Source organism: Moschus berezovskii, chromosome 5 (assembly GCF_049115385.1).
Source record: "Moschus berezovskii isolate FMDL1 chromosome 5, NW_MosBer_1.0, whole genome shotgun sequence".
NCBI lineage: Eukaryota > Metazoa > Chordata > Mammalia > Artiodactyla > Moschidae > Moschus > Moschus berezovskii.
Window position 1 is genome coordinate 117,709,873 of NC_142464.1, and position 22,821 is coordinate 117,732,693.

The window sequence follows — 22,821 nt, forward strand, 5'->3', positions numbered from 1 at the left end:
AGCAGATTTGCTACAGCTTATTTAAATGTTAATAATCAGTCCTTCTGTTCTGGAAAAATCTTCCCAGGATCCACCCACTTATACCACCCACACCTCTATCGCCCTCCTCCAAGCTCTCATCGTATTTCAACAGGATTAGGGCAAAACCAAACTTTAACCCTCCTGCCTGCCTCTGCGCTTGCTTCCCTCATTGTCTACACACAACACTCCAGCCAGAGAGGTTGCTAGCACTGAAGCAGAGCAGCTGTCTTCTCTCAGTCCTCTAAGAGCCTCCCTTCTCAATCTCGATAAGAGGCGGAGCCCTCTCAACAGCTGGCAAAGTGCCCCGTTCAAGCCTCTTCCACCTCACCTGCTGCCATGCTCACCTTCAAGCAGGCAGTTCAGCCCTGCTAGACACTGTGCTGATCCCCAAGACACAACAGACACGCTCTGCCCTTGGGGACTTCACACTTGCTCTTCCTTCTTGTCTTTCCATCAGCTTCCCTGGGGCTCACTCCTTCACCACGTTGCCATTTCAGTGCCATGTGTGTGTGCTAAGTCACTTCAGTCACGTCCGATGCTTTGTGACCTTATGCACTGTAGACTACCAGCCTCCTCTGTCCATGGGATTCTCCAGGCAAGAATACCGGAGTGGGTTGCCATGCCATCCTCCAGGGGATCTTCCCGATGCAGCGATCGAATGAGTGTCTCTTAGGTCCTCTGCTCTGGCAAGCTGGTTCCTTACCACTAGTGCCACCTTGGAAACCTGCTCATTATGGACCACCTTGGCCAATCTATAAAAAGGCACACTCTCCACACACACTTCACCCCTGTGCCCTGCTTCACTTCTTTCCATAGCCCGTGTCAATATCACCTGCTGACAAAAAATCAAGTACACATTAATTTGTCATTTCAGCCAAGTTATTGACTGTCTTGACTAGAATGTGGAACACTGACATATGCTGCTTACATCACGATGCCTCTCCAGTGCCCCATGGCACCTGACCCAAGGTAAGAATTCAGCACACATTTGTTCAGTGAATGAATGACCCACTACTCTTGAGATGACCTAGTAGCTTCTTTGTCTTGATAGGTTTCCTTAAGCATTTGTTGGGTTGTGTGGAGCATCCCTGGGTTATGTGGATTTGATCAGAAGCGAGTATTAAATAAATTTTTAATTCTTGGAGCAGTGGCTGACTCTTACACAAACTTTCATTTTTGCTTTCAATTTTTCCTTTTCTTATTTTGATGACGCTGTCACTGGTTTTGTGTAACCACAGAAAATAGAGCTATGACTTGTGTTGTATGCAGCTGATGTTATGTGATTTTCCCATGGCCTGATATGTTTCTGGGCTTCCCTGGTGGCTCAGATGGTAAAGAACTGCCCTGCAATGCAGGACACCCAGGTTCCTTCTCTGGGTTGGGAAGATCCCCTGGAGAAGAAAATGGCAAACCAGTATTCTTGCCTGCAGAATCCCATGGACAGAAGAGCCTGGTGCACTACAGTCCATGGGGTTGCAGAGTCAGACACAACTGAGTGACTCTCATTTTTAATATGTTTCTAACAACTCGGTTTTTTATTCTCCAGGAAAATGATAGAAGAGCCTCTCCCTCCTCCCCCATCCCTCCCTACCTTTCTCTCCTCCCCCCCTCCCCACACACACAGCACTCTAGACATGCCAAGTGGCTCTTCTGAATGTGGAATTATTCACTCCCTAACAATTCCCCTGCATAGCCTCATTGGCATCTGATTCTAGACTGCAGCTCCATCTCAAATGAGTGGATAACAGGAAATATCCAAAGCTGATGTTCCATCCCAGAACATGCAGTTTCAACGCACTCTAGTGATCCCTTTAAACAGGAAGGCAAGATGAATGCAGTGCGATCTCTTTTGTAAAACAATTTTGCTTCCCAGGAAGATGATGTGGGTTCTCGATAGCAGATACATCTGGTTCCCATCCTATTTTACCATCTGTTAATTTTGTAAAGGCTGGACAAGACCCTGCATCTCTTGGAGTCTCAGGTATCCCATCTGTAAAGTGAGGTTTATATTAATTATTTGTACTGAGCTCTGTGCTCAATGCTAGTGATGAAGAAAAAAAAAATCCTCATCCTTTCCCCCATAGGGTCTAAGTCTGAAGTAGGGATGGCAAGACAAGGTTTAGATACACAAAATGCTGACTGTTCCAATCACAGTGTTTAGAGGGAGTTACAGAGCCGTGCTGTAATTCATGGGGACACGACTGAGCGACTGAACTGAACTGACTGACAGAGATCAGAAGGAGGGGAACACCTGGGTCTGGTTGAGCATGGAATCAGCAGTGGAAGAGACTGAGAGAGGCTTTTCAGAAAAGGATGTGAACAGAGTTATGATTTGGAGGGCTCATCCTAGCCCTCAAGTGAAGGATACACCTAAGGTCGTCATGGAGAAGGGGAGTCTCAGAGCATTTTCTCAGACTCCCAATTGCATCTCTATCCCTAAGCCACACAGGTAGCCTTCTTTTCATTAGCTCTCCCATCCTGGCTGAGACGACTACCTCCCACCCTCAGCCTCAACTCACAAAAGCTGCAGACACAGCCAGCCATTATGGGCTATCGCCTACGCCCCCAAATCCCACCCACAAATTTAGAGGCTTTCTCTCAATGGCCTTATTAGCGAGGCAGGACCTTGGAGAAGGCAAAGGAAAGGCCTCAGGCTAAATGTGTCCTGTGCTTTCACTGAAATTTCATTTATGCATCAATTAAATCATTGACCTAGAACCCCACAAAGAACAAAGATGGCCTTATGTTCCCTGTTTTCTTAATAATTGTCAGTGTAAGTCTCTCTGCCATCTACCCACTAGATCTCAGAAGCCTGACGATGTCACCGTAACCTTTGAACCTTCCTTTAAGAGCTAGCAACTGATTTAGAGTCCCTGCGGAGAAGGCAATGGCAAGCCACTCCAGTACTCTTGCCTAGAAAATCCCATGGACGGAGGAGCCTGGTAGGCTGCAGTCCGTGGGGTCGCTAAGGGTCGGACACAACTGAGCGACTTCACTTTCACTTTTCACTTTCACACATTGGAGAAGGAAATGGCAACCCACTCCAGTGTTCTTGCCTAGAGAATCCCAGGGATGGAGGAGACTGGTGGGCTGCCATCTATGGGGTCGCACAGAGTCGGACACGACTGAAGCGACTTAGCAGCAGCAGCAGCAGGTGATTCAGTCAGTATAAAGAATCTGCCTGGAATTCAGGAGATGTGGGTTGGATCCCTGGGTTGGGAAGATCCCCTGGAGAAGGGAATGGCTATCCACCCCAGTATTCTTGCCTGGGAAATCCCATGGAAGTGGAGCCTGACGGGACTTGTGTATCACAAGAGTCAGACACAACTTAGCAGCTAAACCACCACTAACTGATTTAGGATGGTGCTTCCCAGGTGGTACTAGTTGTAAAGAACTGCCTACCAATGCAGGAGACATAGAAGATGAGGGTTAGATCCCTTTGTTGGGAAGATCTCTTGGAGAAGGGCACAGCACCCCACTCCAGTACTCTTGCCTGGAGAATCCATGGACAGGGGAGTGTGGTGGGCTACAGTGCGTAGAGTCACAAAGAATCAGACATGACTGAGCAACTTAGCAGGCACAGATTTAAGACAGGAGTTATAAGTTGGAGATGCATGATCAGACATCTTGGGTTCAAGTCTCAGGTCCACCACTTTCTAGCTCAACAAGGCAAAATAGGTACTTCAGACTTCCTGAACCTCGTTATCATCAAATGAAATCAGAGGGCAATGATGGTACCTACCTTACAGATGGTCCCAATTGTATGTCTTACTGCACAGTGCCTTCAACTTAGAAAGCACTTAGTGCATGTTAGCTGCTATTATTATTTATCTTACAATTTACTAATTTTTATTTATTTTATTATTTATTAATTTTGTGCTTAATAGCTTCTTTCTAAAGATGGAATATATCCTCTGTCATGGACGCTGTGTTGGGTTTGAGAAATAAAATGAGACACAAGTCACTGCCCTTCCCTGCAAGAAATTCAGAGTCCAGATGGGGTAAGTATGAGCCAGGATGAGGAACAGGAACAGACAATATTCCCAGTAGGATTTATCAGTAGATTTTGTCAAAAAGACTACTTACAGAGGTATGCTCAGGTCCAAAAAGCCACCTGGGATGCTGAAGCAAGAAGGTGTAACCACGCATTGGGCTTGAAAGGGCAAGAGAGGAAAGTGTGATGCTGGAGGGAGCCTATCTGAGCCCAGAGTCCTTGAAAAGGAGTTTTCTGGCACTGCCAGATGCTTCTGAATCAGGCGGGGAGGGAAGGAGGTAAACGCATCACCTCCATCTTTTCCATCTCTCCTGTCTTCTCTCTGTGCTGCCCACTGGCTGAATTCAACCAGAGGCAGAAAGCAAAAAGCCAGGGTGGAGCAGTTCTCAGAGCTGCATTTCTGGGGCAGGGAAGTGGGAAAGAAAGGGAGCATACACAGGTAAGAGGGGTGGAGGATGAGTGGCACAAGAAACACACTTCAGTCATTTTGCTGCCCATTCCTGCTTGTACTGATGGCTTTGCATAAATCATCTCTTACAATCAAAACAAAACCAATAATAAGGAACGTATTTTCCCCTGTACGTCTCAGAAGAAGCAGCTGATACTTAGGAGATCGAGCGGCTTTTACAAAATCTGTACGGTCTAGGCTCATGTTGCTATTTGACACGTGGTAGGTACCCTTCCCATTGGGCTACAAAGCCCTTTTCATATATTAAGCAAATATTTATTGAGTTCTGTAGCAGAGACAGTCATATTCAGCAAATATCGAATCTTCTCCCTATTTTTTCATCCTCCTTGCACAGTTAGATGTAGTCCTGAGGTTGATCATGTCCACTAAATCATAAGTGGAAGTTCCATGTATCAATTCCAGGTCAGGACCATGAAAAGACGATGCATGAATCTTGAGTCTCTTTCTTCCACTGACAAAGCACTGAGGGGATTAAGAATTCTAGATCATACAGCTGCTGCTGCTGCTAAGTTGCTTCAGTCGTGTCCTACTCTGTGCGACCCCATAGACGGCAGCCCACCAGGCTCCACCATCCCTGGGATTCTCCAGGCAAGAACACTGGAGTGGGTTGCCATTTCCTTCTCCAGATTATACAGCTAGGAAATGCATAAGCCAAATTCAGCCTGGGTCTCTAAGTAAGTGTGTGGAGAAGGGCCTCCTGCTGTTACTCATGGTACATTAGCAAAAGTAAGAAGTAAACTATTATATTAAGTGGCTGAAATTTAGTTTGTTACTTAGAATACCCTAGTCTCTCTTGATTAATGCATGTGCTAATTTTACGACAACATTTTTCTTCAGGCAGAAGGCGCAGTGATAAACAATGTTTCCACTATTCTTGGCGTTTCAGTCAATGCCATGTGAAAATTTCCTACAACAATTGGTGGGGAAGGGAGGAATTATTCTGCAAGGAGTGAAAAGAATAATTATAAGACAGTCAGGTTGTGTTGAGGAACAAGTGGAATTTTGTTAGTAGACAAAAGGAGCAGAGGTGACTTTCCTGGAAGAGAAGTGGTATTGCAAATGCATGGAGATTTAGACGGCCCTGCCATTGGGTAGAACCTGAAAGCATTGCATTTCTTACAGGACTGAGTCTAGATTACCCAGTGGGGTCCAAGGGGGAAATGGATAAAATGGAAGGAAAACCCACAATAGAATAAAATGAAGCTATTAAAGAGCTGACTCGATTCTAACAGAAGAGGAGAACCAAAGACATACGTTATCACATGGGAACCGAGAAAATGAAAGTGGGATTTGAGTGTGTTGAACTACACAGCTTTGCTCAAGGGTTTGCCATTAGCAGTAGCAGTGGTGATGGCAGTGGTAGCAACTTTTCTCATGAAGAAGCAACAGGAACTGAGCCCTGATTGTATGTCTGCGTGTCACAAATGACTTATGTGCATTATTATTATTTTTCATTTAACAAGTTATGTTTCAAGCACCATTCTAATACTTTAAAAAACATTGTGATTCCATTTTCACAAAAACCTTAAAAGGTAAGACTGCCTGGGACCAGTTCTGCTACTTTCTAACTATGTGGCCTTATAATATTATGTGCAACCACATAATAATAACGGATGTGTGTGTTAGTTGCCAAGTCGTGTCCTTAGGACTGCGACTCTATAGACTGAGGGGAGCCTGGCCGGCTACAGTCCTCAGGGTCACAGAGTCAGACATGATGTGCAACTAACACACACACACAGACATTACTATTATTCATCTTTTACAGATAAAATAAACCAAGACAGAGGGACGTTAAGTAACTTACCCAAGGTCACACAGCTAGAAAGCAACAGAACTGGTCCCAGGCAGTTTAGCTTCAGATCTCATGCTGTCTTGAGGATGTTTCACTAAATCCTCGCCACCAATCTGCTATAGTCATCTTATAGTTGTTGTTATTATTCTCCCATTTTACATATGAGCAAGTGGGTTCAAAGAGCCACGCCTTTGCTAGCATCCTATAGCTAGTTTACGTCAGAACCCAGCCACAAGACCGGCCTACAGATTCCAAGGCCTATGCCCTTATATCCCCTTCTAAGTGGGTTTTTGAGCTTGTGGAGTTTTGACCAAGTCATAGGAGTCCATGTGCACCTAAACCTACTTCCAAAACCCTTTACTTACTGAGGAGAGAATTTCAGTTCATGAAAATTCATGAATCAACAAATAGCCATTGAATATCTACTATGCATAAAATATAAATGAGAAGACTATCAGACTAAGGAATAAGGGTGTTCATTGGAAGGACTGATGTTAAAGCTGAAACTCCAATACTTTGGCCACCTCATGCGACGAGTTGACTCACTGGAAAAGACTGATGCTGGGAGGGATCGGGGGTGGGAGGAGACGGGGACGACAGAGAATGAGATGGCTGGATGGCATCACCGACTCGATGGACATGAGTTTGAGTGAACTCTGGGAGTTGGTGATGGACAGGGAGGCCTGGCGTGCTGTGATTCATGGGTTCGCAGAGAGTCGGACACAACTGAGAGACTGAACTGAACTGAACTGACTTGATCTCACGCTCAGCTGGAGGCAAGGCACAGCCTCTAACAACGTAAAGCAGACCCAATAATAATGGAGCCAAGGGGAAGAGATGGCGAGGACTCACAGAAACTTCAGAAAGGCTTCCAGGATGAGAACAAGGAGAATGCATAGGGTGGTGGCTTGCTGTTGTTTCAGTTCAGTCGCTAAGTCGTGTCCAACTCTTTGCAACCCCATGGACTGCAACATTCCAGTGTCCTCTGTCCTCCACTGTTTCCTGGAGTTTGCTCAGATTCGTGTCCATCGAGTCGGTGATGCTATCTAACCATCTCATCCTCTGCTGTCCCCTTCTCCTTTTGCCTTCCATCTTTCCCAGCATCAGGGTCTTTTCCAATGAGCCAGGTAGTGGTCAATGGGATGTATTTTGATGGATGGAAATGAGACCATGGGGTCACTCAGGCTCTGAATCCAGGGCAGAAGGGGAAAAGGCCAGGTTTGGTTGAAGCTCTTAATGGACCCCCCAGAATTCCAAGTAATGGCCCTCTGCTCCATGATAAGTGAGTCTATTCAGGAGATAGAGCCCTGGTCCAAAGGGATTAAACATCAATGTGAGGTCACCAGCCTCTTAGAAACACAACCTCAAAGGAGAATCTCTACAGCTTCAGCCATTCTGCCATCACAGTGAGTTAGTCAAACAGAGACCTTAAGGGGCAAGAGAGAAGCAGTCAAACGCAGGGGGAAAGGCACTGGTGGGAGAGTGGTGAGCAGAGCAAGCTTAGCAGCAGGACAAAGCCTAGGTTATATCTGCTCACGGTCGGCCTGACCAAAATTTAACCACCTTAAAAGAAAGCTGCGCTTGAAATGCAAGTTAGTGTGATTGAATCGCTCCATTACCAACAGGACTGTTTTCATTTTTAAGCACGTGTGTGGTCGCCTCCACATTGAAGAACTATTCACAGCCAGAGAAAACACCCCAAAATCATTTTCCAGGGCATCTGTGCCCTCGTGGAGGCTGCCACGATGTTTTAATTGAGTTGGATTGAATTGCTATGGAGGGAGCAGGAGCAGTGCATTTTCAAGGACTAATAATTCTGTAATTTTGGAGGCGGAGCGTACTTTCTTGGCACAAATAGGCAGAAGGCATCTGCATTACTCTACAGCAGGCATTCTCATTTGGAACAAGACCAGGACTGTCAAAAGTGCACGCTATTTCTTCCTGACTCCCTCGGAGGACCCTGGTGGGATTGTGTCTAGAGGGGTTCTGCTGGTGGAAGGCATCCAGGGAGGCTGGCCAGAATGGGGAGCCTGTGCGAGAAGCCACAGGCTTCTAGATGCTGGTCCAGCCTCACCGAGTCCTTGGTGACACACTCAGCTTCTCGTTGGTATCTACACACTTCACTCCTGGGTCACTGGCTTCTGCTGAATCCACCCAGTTCTCCAAGAACCGGCCACGTGAAAGGGTCGATACAGGGAGGACTGAAGAACAATGGGCTTTGGTCAGGGACACAGAAGCTCATGGAGACCTTTACCAGGAGATCCCAACACAGCATCTAATGGCAAAAAGCAAGCTGAGCTGTAGGGAGAAAAGAATTCTCTCTTGGCTTCTGCCTTCCTGGATCACAGTCCTGGAGTAAGTCATTTCACCTTTCTTGCACCTCAGTATCCTCCTCTGTGTAATGTCAAAGGACATTCACAGTTCTGAAATCCTGTCCAAAGAGCCCTCTGTGGGCATTCAGGTGTCCCCTCAATAAGAGCACAATTTAGACCACTTATCCTATCTGAACTGTACTGAACTGAATCCTATCTAGCATTGTATGGATGATCCTCTCTCCCTAATCCCATACCTTTATTTGTTTCTCTGACTCTTTCTGCCCCAAACTCCCACTGGATTTTCTAACTTTCCTTCTGTCTCCCTAAAGCTAACTTTCCCCTTGAGTCTGCTGCTGACCTGGCATCAGCAACAGGAGACCATAAGGGAGGGGGAAATCCCACCAATCCCAGAGGTGCTTATATATTGTTACATTCCCCAGCACCCAAGAACAAACTTGACACACAGCACTTAGGAATTCATGTGGAAATCTACTCTCTAGGGCAGTGTTTTTCATACATGTCAGGGCCTGGACATGCTTGAAGACCTAACGAAGGCCATGAAGAGGCTTCTTTCCATAAAGATACCCAAGCAAAATTGGTGAGGCCAGCCAGGCATGCCCAAATCATGATGTCCAGAAAGAACAGCTATTGTAGGATCCAAACCATCCTCATCACCAGAAATCCAAAGACTTATAACCAAATCAGTGCAAAAGTTAGATAAGGTGAGGTCTATATCATGAACACCTGATATTTTTCTGTTCAGCTTCCCTTGTGACTCAGTTGGTAAAGAATCTGCCTGCAATGCTGAAGACCTGGGTTCAACCCCTGGGTTGGGAAGATCCCCTGGAGAAGGGAAAAACTACCCACTCCAGTATTCTGGCCTGGAGAATTCCAAGGACTGTATAGTCCATGGGGTCACAAAGAGTCAGACACGACGAGCAACTTTCACTCACTCCCTTTCTTTGGGGCATTGTCCTTCCCCTCCTCCGTGTGATCCTCATGGGGCTATCAATCATGTGATTTCACCTTCCCAGCTATGAAGAAGTATAGCCATGACTGGCCAAGACTGGGAATAATGATGAGTCTGGGGGGACACAAGCTGGGCCAATTAGAGTAATTTTAGGGGATTGATACAGATGATGGGAAAGAGAGAGATGCATTCTATTCTCTGGAATTGCTATTAGTTGCAATGTTATAAGCTTAGAGCTATCAGAAATGATCTCTGTTACCTTAGGGGAAAGAGTGAATCTAAACATGAGGTTAAAATAGAAGAAAAGCAAAGCCAAAGGTGGAGGGACAGAATCTCCCTGATCTAATTTGCATCCCTCAGTGGTGCAATGATTTCTCAGTTTTATGTCTTCGATTTCCTACCATCATAATCATCATCACTATTACTATGACTACTATTTTCTCAAGCTAATTTAAGTGTTTTTTTGTCACTTTTCAGCTGGAAGAGCCCTGCCTGATTTGAATGCTGACACACATTTGGCAGAGAACTCTGGTCTGGAGGAGCTGGGATCCTAACAAGTAAGTCCTAAGAAACTAAAGCAAGGAAAAAACAAGCAGAAGTTTGGTTTGAAAAAATGACCCAACCAGAAGGGAAAGGGGGCTCTGATTCCGAGAGGCCAGCTCTCAGACCCCTGCTCTGCCCAGCAGGTGGGCTAGAGAGAGACTGTGCAGAAGGGAGCCCAGAAGCCATGGTGGAGGCTACAGGTCTAACCCCATAGTAAAAGCAACTGCCACCCACTGGCAGGTACTGGATTTGGGACTTTGCAAGCACTCGATCCATCCCTCCCCAATCCCTTCCCCTTGGCAACCGCAAGTCTGTTCTCTGTATCTGTGAATCTGTTTCTGTTTCATGTGTGTATGTGCTAAGTCGCTTCAGTCGTGTCCGACTCTTTGTGACGCTATGGACTGTAGTCCATGGGATTCCCCAGGCAAGAATACTGGAGTGGACTGCCATGCCCTCCTCCAGGGGATCTTCCTGACCCAGGGATTGAACACACGTCTCTTATGTCTCCTGCATTGGCAGGTGGGTTCTTTACCACTGGCGCCACCTGGGAAGCCCTTCTGTTTCATTGATAAGTTCATTCGTATCATAATTTAGATTCCACATATATTTGATTTACTCATGAAACTTGCCATGAAACTTTATATATATAAATCATATACATACATAGATAGATACATATATATATCATGCATATATGTATAAATTATATACAGTGATGTATATATGTGTGTGTGGGTGCATATATATATATATATATATATATATATAATGTGCATATATAATGTAATGTACGTGTGCTGTGCTTAGTCGCTCAGTCGTGTCCGACTCTTGGAGACCCCACGGACTGTAGCCCGCCAGACTCCTCTTGTGTCCATGGAATTCTCCAGGCAAGAATACTGGAGTGGGTTGCCATTTCCATCTCCAATGCAATATATAAATCATAATAAATATATATTTATATGCAATATCATATACTGCATCTGTGACAGGTAGATAGGTAGATTGATAGATGATCGATCAAACACAGTGGAATTAGAGAGGTTTGAAAAAGCTGAAGTGGCAGAGCTGTGGTTCCAGGATGAGAACTTTATGGAGAGTCAACACTCTTCATTTCCCTTAAGCCTTGAGGAGGAGTTAGCCAGTTGAAGGTGACTGGCAGGAGCTGAGGCCAACTGGATTTTCAAATTGACCCCTGAGCAGACTCAGCTGGAAAGCGCCCTGGACCAAAGAGTGGGGAGAGACACGGCTGGGCTGGTAGTGGTCTGCAGAACTGCCTCCCTACAACCCCCTCTGTCACCCCAGGCCAAGCACAGTCAGAGATAGCAGAAACATCCTGCTGTCCTCAGAAAGCTTGTTACCTACTCTGTTTGGTCATCAAGCTCAGATAATCTTTTCTTTTACAAATGTGGTCTTGAATAATTTTCTAATTTTTTTTAAAAATGTTGGGTCTGATATAGAGGGGGGCGGTTTGCCACTAACTCTATAACCCTACATACTTTTCAACACTCTCACAAATTATAAATATCTGGAGGGTTAGAGTCCTGGGTCAGCCCACCTTGGTGTTTCCACAGGGCGCTGCAGTGCTTGGGAGGCATTCAATAAATACTCTTTCGAGAGTAAATACCACACAACAAGGTGCTAGTTTTTTTTTTTTTTTTTTTTCCCCTTCTATTGTAAAACATAAGGCAGGAGAAAAGCATTTATTGTACTAAATTATTTGTAGCAGTGAATTTCTCTTTAAAGAAATCAGCAGACTCCTATTACTCTAGGCCTATGGCCAGGTCTTTAAAACATTTGGGTTATAGTAATTTTTTAACCATATTTTCTATAATAAGATTTGACCTTAATGTGTTCTTTTGCCACAATTCAAGTCAACCTGTTATAGGGTTAGCAGGAACCAATGAAAAGAAACTCTAGAAATTGAGACCATATACTCTAATACTAAATTCCTAGGACATGTTAATAGATGCTACACGCAGACAAGGGTGGAGATGGGATAACCCTAGAGACAAATCTTCTACTTACTCCCTTGGTTATTCACGGAGTTCCTTAAGATGTGAGAAACTTTGAGAAGTCCGGAGAAGGCAATGGCAAGCCACTCCAGTACTCTTGCCTAGAAAATCCCATGGATGGAGGAGCCTGGTAGGCTGCAGTCCGTGGGGTCGCTAAGGGTCGGACACAACTGAGCGACTTCACTTTCACTTTCACACATTGGAGAAGGAAGTGGCAACCCACTCCAGTGTTCTTGCCTGGAGAATCCCAGGGATGGGGGAGCCTGGTGGGCTTCCGTCTATGGGGTCATACAGAGTCGGACACGACTGAAGTGACTTAGCAGCAGCAGCAGCAAAGAAACTGATTTAACTTTTCTCACTCAGCATTTCTCAATTTATTTGAGCAAACAATCAACGAACACAGAGATGAATCAACTTCTGCAGGCAGAGGACCAGTTCAGGAAACTGATCTGATACATTCCCCTCTTTGGAGTGACAGGGAAACTGGAGACAATGTGGGAGAGCCAGAGTAACACACAGCCTCTGGAACTGAATGACTTGATGTTGGATTCTAGCTCTGTCACCTAGGAGCTACCTCCCATGGAATACAGGCAAATTAAAAAGAGTCCTCTTTCAGCAAGACTATTTTGAGCACCTACTAAGTGCCAGGCACTGTTCTGATCACTTGGGAAACATTGGTAGACATAAAAGGACCAAAATCTCTGTTTAAAGAAATAGGGATACAAATGTCTACATGTTAGAGTTAAAACAAGGCTTATCTGGGGAGACAGGGTTTTTCGTTTGTTTGTTTTGTTTTTTAAATTTGGAAAAGCAAATGAGACTTTAAGAAAGATCTAGAAGATACTGACTGTCTCCACATTGGGCTACTTTCCTGAACTTCAATACTGAATTTTCAACTAATTTCTGAACATCTCCACCTAAAGTTCCTCAAGGCTCCATTATGACTCCCAAGTGTGAAGCCAGTTCTGTTGTCCACCATGTGAATGAAACAGCACTGCGATGAAACCATTTGCTCTAGCATACTCAGTCACTCTTCATTATTCCTCTTTCCCTCTTTGCTTGCACCAATGATAAAACAAAAGAGAATTAGAATCTGTGGCATGTGAGCTACTTCGGAAAACAGCTTGGCAGTTTCTCAAAATGATAGACACAAGCTAACGTATATGGAAATATATGAAGATCAACCAAATGTGAAAATCAAAGGCTGTTCATTCAGAACTTGGTATAGCAATGGAATCAGCTTCCATCACTTGTGTTTTGGCAGACTCAAAAGAAGGCAGAGAAGTGTGAAAGCTTCACAGAAGAAAAAGACTGTGCCCTGATTGCAAGTTGCTGGCATGGGGAAGCTGCAGGCAGAATAACTAGAAGCCTAGCATCCTATAAGAGTGGTTCAGGAGGCATATAATATGGCTTTCTCTGGTTGGTCCTGCATTGTAAGCCAGGACAAAAGTTAGGAAAGTTGTTAGTTGTTAATCAAGTCCTGATTAATAACTGAGGTCAATTATTACAGCAGTTATTATTTAATTTCCCTGATTGTTGCTGAAGAGAACCATCTTAGAGCAGGCTGGCCTGAGCTGTTTATAATAGTTGAGAAGATTGATTTCCTGGACATATTTCTTCAGGTTATGGGTCCGAGTTCTGTTTTGATGTATGCTCTAGTCACTTTCTATTTGTATACTGTCTCTCACATATGGCTCCACAATTCCATTCCTAGGGATTTACACCAAGAGAAATTAAACCACAAGTCCATAGGGAAAAAAATGCATGTAAATGTTTATAGTAGCATCATTCACAAGAGCCAAAGAGAAAAAAAGAAAAACAATTTGAATGCCATCAACTGATGAATCGATAAACAAATTGTGGTATATCCATTAAATTGAATATTATTCCTTAAAGAAAAGGATTGAGTTATCGATACATCTGCAACTTGGCTGAACTTAGACTTGACAACATGCTAAGTGAAAGAAGCTACATACTGTATGATTTCATTTATATTAAATATTTAGAGGAGTCCAGAGAAATGTAAAATAAATTATTGGTTGCCAGGAGCTTGGGGAGAGAGGACTGGGGACTGAATGCTAAAGACGGGGTTTCTGTTGAGTGTGATGATGTTGCTCTGAAATTAGATAATAATGATGCATAGCTCTGTGGATAGAGTGAAAACCACTAAACTGCACACCTTAAAAAGGTGAATTTTATGGTATATGATTATATCTCAACAAAACTGTTATTTCAAAAAAATCTGTAATGTATATACACTCCACAGTTCCCAAAGGTCTTTCATTAATTTTGTCAAGTATGTATTAGGTAAAGTATTTCAAATTCATTAAGCCTAATGACCTATGTGGGAAAAGAAACTAAAAAAGGGTGAACATATGTGTGTGTATAACTGATTCACTTTGCTGTACAGCAGAAACTAATGTTACATTGTAAATCAACTATACTGTAATAAAGCATTTTTAAAAATTCAAGCCCATGGCCTTCCTTACACTTTACTTAAAAGCAGACTCGTTGGAGGAATTATTAGTTGGATTCTAAAAGCTGTTTAATTTTTTGCTGACAGTCCTAAAACTCACTCACATGTTCAGGATAAAGAAATGAAGGGGCAGAAAGTTTTCTTAAACAGCAACATAGAAATTTGAGGAAAGAGTTTAGTTACAAACTGTAATTATTTACCAAAAATGAGGGTAAATCCTGAAATTTTCTAAATAATGGGTCTATTAGTGATGCAGAGATAAAAAGGATGAGTTCAAAGGCAATACCAACAATATCCAAATCTGAGATCAGTCTTAAAAGCACTCATGTGCAAAATTGCCATAAACTTCAAATTAATTCCACACCATTAATTTCCGAGTACTCGGAGCCACAGTGGCTTTAAGAGACAGATTTTCATTGGCAGCTGAGCCAGCTGGACTCAATTACCTGTTTCATTTTTAATTTTTTTAAGCCACCAATATTTTCCTTCAGAAAAAGGGAGGGAAATTTTTGATCAGTTATCTTAGGAAGCCTTTTTCCTCTAGGAAGATGACCTTCTGGCTTTTCCCTCCCTGGCAGTACTGGTCCAGTGGGTGGGAGAGGCAGGGGAACGCAGTCATCTTTCCAGAAGCTACGCCAGTCAGAGTCACGGGGACAAACTGTGAAGAGCACCAGTAAAATTAAAGTGCCCCTCTCTCTCCTTCCAGGAGCATATGGACAAAGCTATATATGGGACAAGAATGAAAACATATGAGAGCAAAACCAGAACAGAATATCTTCAGTGTTCTAAGCAATCATAAAGTCACTTTGTTGTGAGGCATTTAACATATTATACCTACTATAATTATTATTTACAGAATTATAAGTAATTAGAATGATTTTTCTAATAACATTCCCCTACACTGGCTGGGCGCTTACTACATGCCAAGCACCATTCTGAGCACTTGCTCCATGTCAATTCATTCAGCCTGTGTTGGTAGATAGTTTATTACTCTCACTCTGCAGATAAGGAAATGAAGGCACAGTGGGTTTATACAACTGGCCAGAGTCATGGGATTAGGAAGTATTTTCTCAGTATCTGTAGCAGTTGCCAAAACTCATTTCCCTTTGCTTGGCTTGAAACATTAATTTACGAACACGTTAATTACATTGGGGTTTTTGGTTCAAAAGGCAAGCCTTTTGCAACTTAAAAGTGGTTTCTCTAATTAATGGTGTTTAATCAGTATTTTAAAAAGCAGAGACATTACTTTGCCAACCAAGGTCCCTCTAGTCAAGGCAATGGTTTTTCCCGTGGTCATGTATGGATGTGAGAGTTGGACTGTGAAGAAAGCTGATCGCCAAAGAATCGATGCTTTTGAACTGTGGTGTTGGAGAAGACTCTTGAGAGTCCCTTATACTGCAAGGAGATCCAACCAGTCCATTCTAGAGGAGATCAATCCTGGATGTTCATTGGAGGGACTGATGCTAAAGCTGAAACTGCAATACTTTGGCCACCTCATGCGACGAGTTGACTCACTGGAAAAGACTCTGATGCTGGGAAAGGTTGGGGACGGGAGGAGAAGGGGATGACGGAGAATGAGATGGCTGGATGGCATCACCGACTCTGTGGACATGAGTTTGAGTGAACTCCGGGAGTTGATGATGGACAGGGAGGCCTGGCGTGCTGTGATTCATGGGATCGCGGAGAGTCGGACACGACTGAGAGACTGAAAAAAAAAAAAAAAATCAGGAATTTATGAAAAAATAAGAAACCTCCGAAGCTGTGGAACTACAAAAACAAAATCTAGTCATATTGTTTAGGAAATAATGTGTCTATTAGGGTGCCTACATTCATTTATTCGTTCTCTTATCTTTTCAGTACACAATTATTGAGCCCCTGTAACCTACTGGCAGAAAATACCATGATGAAAATGACAGTCTTCTGGGGATGATGAATTGAACTTTTGATTAGATAGTCTCAAAACTTAATTAAAAAAAAAACCAAAAACCTAACAACATCTATAAATTGACAAAATATTTTAATATATTACGTGTTTATTGTGCATTAGGTAATTTTAAATGAAGGGGACTCCAAATTTTTCTTAGCTATTTGCTTCCTATATCCAGAACACATTGCAAATTTTAGAATGAAGGATACATGTTAAGGGTTGGACCAACTCTTTGTGTTGACCTGGTCTAAGCACATTTCAATTCATTTCATTCTCGCAACCACCCGATGAACAAGGTCTTACAATCATCTTATTTTACAAGAGAAGAAACTGAGGCACAGAGAGGTCAAGTACTCGCCCAAAGTCACACAGCTAGCAACAACAGAGTTAGCACTCTCTGTCCAATTCAGTGAGATGAAATGTGTTGCCATATACTGTCACACAGATTGGTCCAAGATGCAGAAAACATGTCCTAACTTCTGAAAGTCGTCAAGAAGCATCATCTTGTTTTAGATGCTTGTAAAAGCGACCCTAGGAGGGAAAACGGATGAAGGCAAAATCAGTCCACGATACTCACAAGTTCAGGACTTGTAGCCAGCCAATCAAGTATCTCTTCATAGTCTCACCTTAATTAGAGAAAATTGGGGGTGAAACTGTAATCTGTCGTCTCACATGACATTTTTATCGCCTGCTTAACATTTCAAATGAAACATTTTATTGCATTTGATGTTAGTTAAACACTTAACGTGTACTCTTCACGGTTACAATTCTCAATGTGTTCTGACTATATTAAGCAAATATTTAAGAAACATTTGGGCTGTTTTTCCATTTTTAAGTATTTAATCTGTAATAAACATATAGCATGTTAAAAATACATTTCATGTATGGTATGTGTTAAGTGTTAAGAATATATTTTTGAACTGCCTTATTTAAGCCTGTCAGACTTTCCATTACAACCCCCTAACTTAAGGGTTTTTTCAACCAGCCATAAAAATCTCTTCATGCTGATATTTTGGGTAAAATATCTCTCCTTCCAGAGGCCTTTTTTAGTTGTTGGTGGTTTGTTTTTTGCATCAAAAATTTTTCAATTTTAAAATTAGGCATCTTTTTTTAATAGGATTTTAATGCAATCTTCTCTGTGCTTTTTAAATGAGCCACATATTAGAGGCATCTCTTTAAAAAGTCACAGACCTTACCCCAAAATTCAGGAGAGAAGTAAAAAGTGGCTGAGATGAATATTATCTACATATTAACGGTCTGTTTCAAAATTCAGTTAAAGATGTGAAATAAGGTTGTGGAAGCTTTCCACACCCCAGTCCCAGAAATCTTCATAAGCATATAATGATGTATCTACTTTAGTTTAGCATATCAGAGTTCAGTCAGTTCAGTTCAGTTCAGTCGCTCAGTCACGTCAGACTCTCTGCGACCCCATAAATCACAGCACGCCAGGCCTTCCTGTCCATCACCAACTCCCGGAAGTGAGTGAATTTCACATCCTGTCTCTTAAACCTGCCCTTCAAGATACCAGAAGGTATGAAGACTTTTGTCATAATTACCCCTATCATATAGAAAGACAAGATAAGTTGGGGTGAGGTTGAGTGATTTGTCCAAATCACATAGCCAGTTATTCTTGAAGCTGGAATTTGAACTCAGATTCCTTTGTTTACTCTGCATTACTTTGGACCACATGTTACAAGGGATGGAGTCCACTGTGACTTGGTGTTTCCATCTGATTATCTTTTTTTTAGTTCAGTAAAAAAATTCTTCACTAAGTAAAATTCAGCTTACTGGTACAGTTAAATAAGTAAATGTTTTCCAACATTACTTTACATTTTTGGAGTCAAGATCATACAAACAACAAACTCAAGAGAATTTTCTCTCCTTTATTCAAGTCATTTAGCCCATGACCTAAAGTTGGAGGTATTCTTCACAGCACAGGGTAACATCTTTTCTAACTGTACCTATAGGTGGCCTTAAAAGTTTATGTATCCATCTTACCCACTTACATCAGAGATTCTTTGAAAGCTAGGGCTTGTCATGCGATGCCAGGCTGGATGAAGCACAAGCTGGAATCAAGATTGCTGGGAGAATTATCAATAGCCTCAGATATGCAGATGACACCACCTTTATGGCAGAAAGTGAAGAAGAACTAAAGAGCCTCTTGATGAAAGTGAAAGAGAAGAGGGAAAAAGTTCGTATAAAACTCAATATTCAGAAGACGAAGATCATGGCATCCGGTCCCATCACTTCATGGCAAATAGATGGGGAAACAATGGAAAGAGTAATAGACTATTTTCTTGGCTCCAAAATCACTGCAGATGGTGAGTGCAACCATGAAATTAGAAGATGCTTGCTTACTGGAAGAAAAGCTATGACCAACCTAGACAGTATATTAAAAAGCAGAGATATTACTTTGCCAACAAAGGTCCACCTAGTCGAAGCTATGGTTTTTCCAGTGGTCATGTATGGATGTGAGAGCTGGACTCCAAAGAAAGCTGAGCACTGAAGAATTGATGCTTTTGAACTGTGGTGCTGGAGAAGACTCTTGAGTCCCTTGGACTGCAAGGAGATCAAACCAGTCAATTGTAAAGGAAATCAGTCCTAAATATTCATTGGAAGGACTGATTCTGAAGCTGAAGCTCCAATATTTTGGCCATCTGATGGGAAGAACTGATTCATTGGAAAAGACCCTGGTGCTGGGAAGATTGAAGGCAGGAGGAAAAGAGGACGATGGAGGATGAGATGGTCGGATGGCATCACTGACTCAATGGACATGTGTTTAAGCAAGCTCTGGGAGATGGTGATGGACAGGGAAGCCTGGCGTGCTGCAGTCCATGGGGTTGCAAAGAGTAGGACTTGACTGAGTAACTGATTTGAACTGAACTGAGGACTTACCATATTTGTCTTTGTGACTTTCTCTCTCTTATCTGTACCTGTCTATTACCTAGCTCACTGCCTGGCATGTTACAGGGGTTCATTAAATGTTCACCAATGGAAATATTACAATAGAATTTCACAGAAAGAATTGAACATTCCTGCTATTTCATGAGATGCTTATTTTCTTGAGATGGAGCCAGCACAATTATCTATACTAGCATTTCTCAAAGTGCTTTCCTTGCTTCACCAGCTTCACAGGACTCTATGTGGTAAAGAAGATCCCGTGAATAGAAAACTGGGAAATCCTCCCTCCACAGATAAGAAATGTCCTGGGAGCTCCCTGAATATGATTGCCCTGGCGTTCTGATTTCACCTCTGGGGCAGGTTGACCTTGAGGAGCCAATAGTCTCAGATGTCACCAGGGTCCCCCACCTGCTGCAGGAGGAACCCCGCTCTCCCCACCTCAGTGACTGCGTGCAAAAGTCTAGCTCATCCTGGAAGCATGCCTCCTTGACTCTCACACTAGTTGGAGCCCCTCAACTGTCAGCAGTCATTAAGGTGATATTTTGACCCTCATAGTCAGATTCCTTACTTTTCAGTTCTCTGTGTATTCGGAACCTAAATGGAGATGAAAGTGCTATTTATTTTTGGTACCCAGCAGAGAAAAAAATACCTTACATCCTCTGCTGTCAATTGCTTTTCCTTCAAACCCATCTTCCTTCCAAGTGTACCAAAAATATCCTCAGGCCTTCAGAGTAATTATATTTATGATCATTCATTTTTTCATTAGTCTAGAGCAAATATTGTGGGAAGTCAAAAAAGACGATGTTCCAAAGTCAACCTCAGGTTTGGAATCGCAAGAAAGAACCACAGATGAAAATGGAATTGGAATCAACTGAACCCTGGATACTCTCTCTAATGAGTGCTCTGTACAGGAACCACTTATTATACTGTCTCAATATACAGTCTTAAGAAGTTAGGTGGGCTGGACCTAAAATCATACCTAGGAGACTTTAGCCGCAGAGGAAAGTAATGCTTCAGGACCCAAGAAGAGAAACCAAAATTCAACAGAGACATTGACAACAGTGTGGAATGTTTGAATGTCAATTTCTAATTCAGACATAATGTCAAATAGTAAAAATGTCCTGACTTCATTCATTGGCTCAACAAATATTTACTGAGTGCCTGTCATATGCCAAGCCCTGGTGGAAGCATGAAAAATGTAGCAGCGAGTCAAAGACCAAAACCCTTGCCTTCATGAAGCTTAACCACCTAATGGGAAGAAATGGATGATCAAAATGAAATTAGTAAGATGCGTAGAATGTTAGGGAGCTTACAACTATAAGAAAAATAAAGAAGGTATGAGAGATATCAAATACAGGGGTATTCCATAAGGAATGAAACTGTGATTTTTAAATAGATGAGTAGGGAAAACCCAATTGAACATATGACATTTGAGAACAAATATATGGATAACCAAGAGGGAAGGACAGAGGAGGTAGGATGAACTGGGCAATTGGGATTGACATACACACTATTAATACGATGTATAATTCAGATAACTAATGAGCACCTACTGTAAACCACAGGGACCTCTACTCAGTGCTCTGAGTGACCTAAATGGAAAGGAAATCCAAAAAGGGGGGATATATGTATACGTATAGCTGATTATAAAGAAAGCTGAGTGTCGAAGAATTGATGCTTTTGAGCTGTGGTGTTGGAGAAGATTCTTGACAGTTCCTTGGACTGCAAGGAGATCCAACCAGTCGATGGTAAAGGAAATCAGTCCTGAATATTCATTGGAAGGACTGATGCTGAAATCAAAGCTCCAGTACTTTGGCCACCTGATGTGAAGAACTGACTCCTTAGAAAAGACCCTGATGCTGGAAAAGATTGAAGGGGATGACAGAGGATAAGATGGTTGGATGGCATCACCGACTCAATAGACATGAGTTTGAGTAAGCTCTGGGAGTTGGTGATGGACAGGGAGGACTGGCGTGCTGCAGTCCACAGGGTCGCAAAGAGTTGGACACGACTGAGAGACTGAACTGAACTGAACTGAGCAAGGACATCACTCTAGCAAGTTCCCTCCTCTCTCCCACATCATCAAAGCCTTGTCTTTATTGGCTTATTCCCATTGACTTCAGATTCCTCCACAGGTTTCCTTTTTCTAACTGCAAGAAAAACAGCCTTGAATTTACTTTCTTTCTTTTCATTCTTTGACCTCAGTTCTCTGCTCATCTTTAGAGCAAAACCCTTTAAAGAGGTGTCTGTGCTCACTGTTTCTCTGTTCTCTACTTCTGTTATCTTTTTTTTAATTTTGTTTTTAATTGGAGGATAATTACTTTACAATATTGTGATGGTTTATAGAGAGCAATATGGAGATGCTCTTACAAACTTGGAATAAAACTGTCATATGATGCAGCAATCCCACTACTGCCCATATACCCTCAGGAAATAATCATTGAAAAAGACATACATACCTCAGTGTTTATTCTGTTATCTTTTTTATGACCATTCATGTATCTCCTATTTATAATTCATAATAATTTATAAATCACACACAGAAAAATTCACTTTTGGGGGGGTGCCTTTCTGTGAGTTCAACATATGGGGATAACTGTATAACTATTACCATATCAAGATATCAAGCTATATCTTGATATTACTATATTACTATGTCAAGATATAGCTCCATCACCCCCCAAATTTCCTCATTCCCCTTTGCAGTCTTCTCTCCCCCCTGCCCCTAGGCTCGCAACCAGTGATCTGTTTCTATAGACGTACCTTTGCTAGAATGCCCTATAAATGGAATCGGAGCATTTGTACTCTTTTGAGTATGTCGTCATAGTCTTTCCTGGAGGAGAAAATGGCAACCCACTCCAGCATTCTGGCCTAGAGAATCCCATGGACAGAGGAGCCTGGTGGGCTACAGTCCCTGGGGTTTCAAAAAGTCAGACTTGACTGAGTGACACACTTCCATAATCTTTACTTCAGTCCACTTTAACCCCCAGCCCTCTCTCCAAATATAACCTGTTGAAGGTACATTGAGCTTCACTGGTGGCTCAGATGGTAAAGCGTCTGCCTGCAATGAGGGAGACCCGGGTTCGATCCCTGGGTTGGGAAGATGCCCTGGAGAAGGAAATGGCAATCTACTCCACTATTCTTGCCTGGAAAATCCCATGGACGGAGGAGCCTGGTAGGCTACAGTCCACGTGGTTGCAAAGAGTCAGACATGACTGAGCGACTTCTGAGCAAAGTGCCATCTGTTCCCCTGATTGTTAGATCCGATGCTTAAATCTCAGTCCTTGGCTTTCTTGACCCATCCACACCTGTGGCATCCCGTCTTCTGGAGGCATCTTCCTTCCGTGTCCCCCATAGTCCTGTGATTTCCTCCTCCCTCACCAACTGCAGCTCCCTGGTCT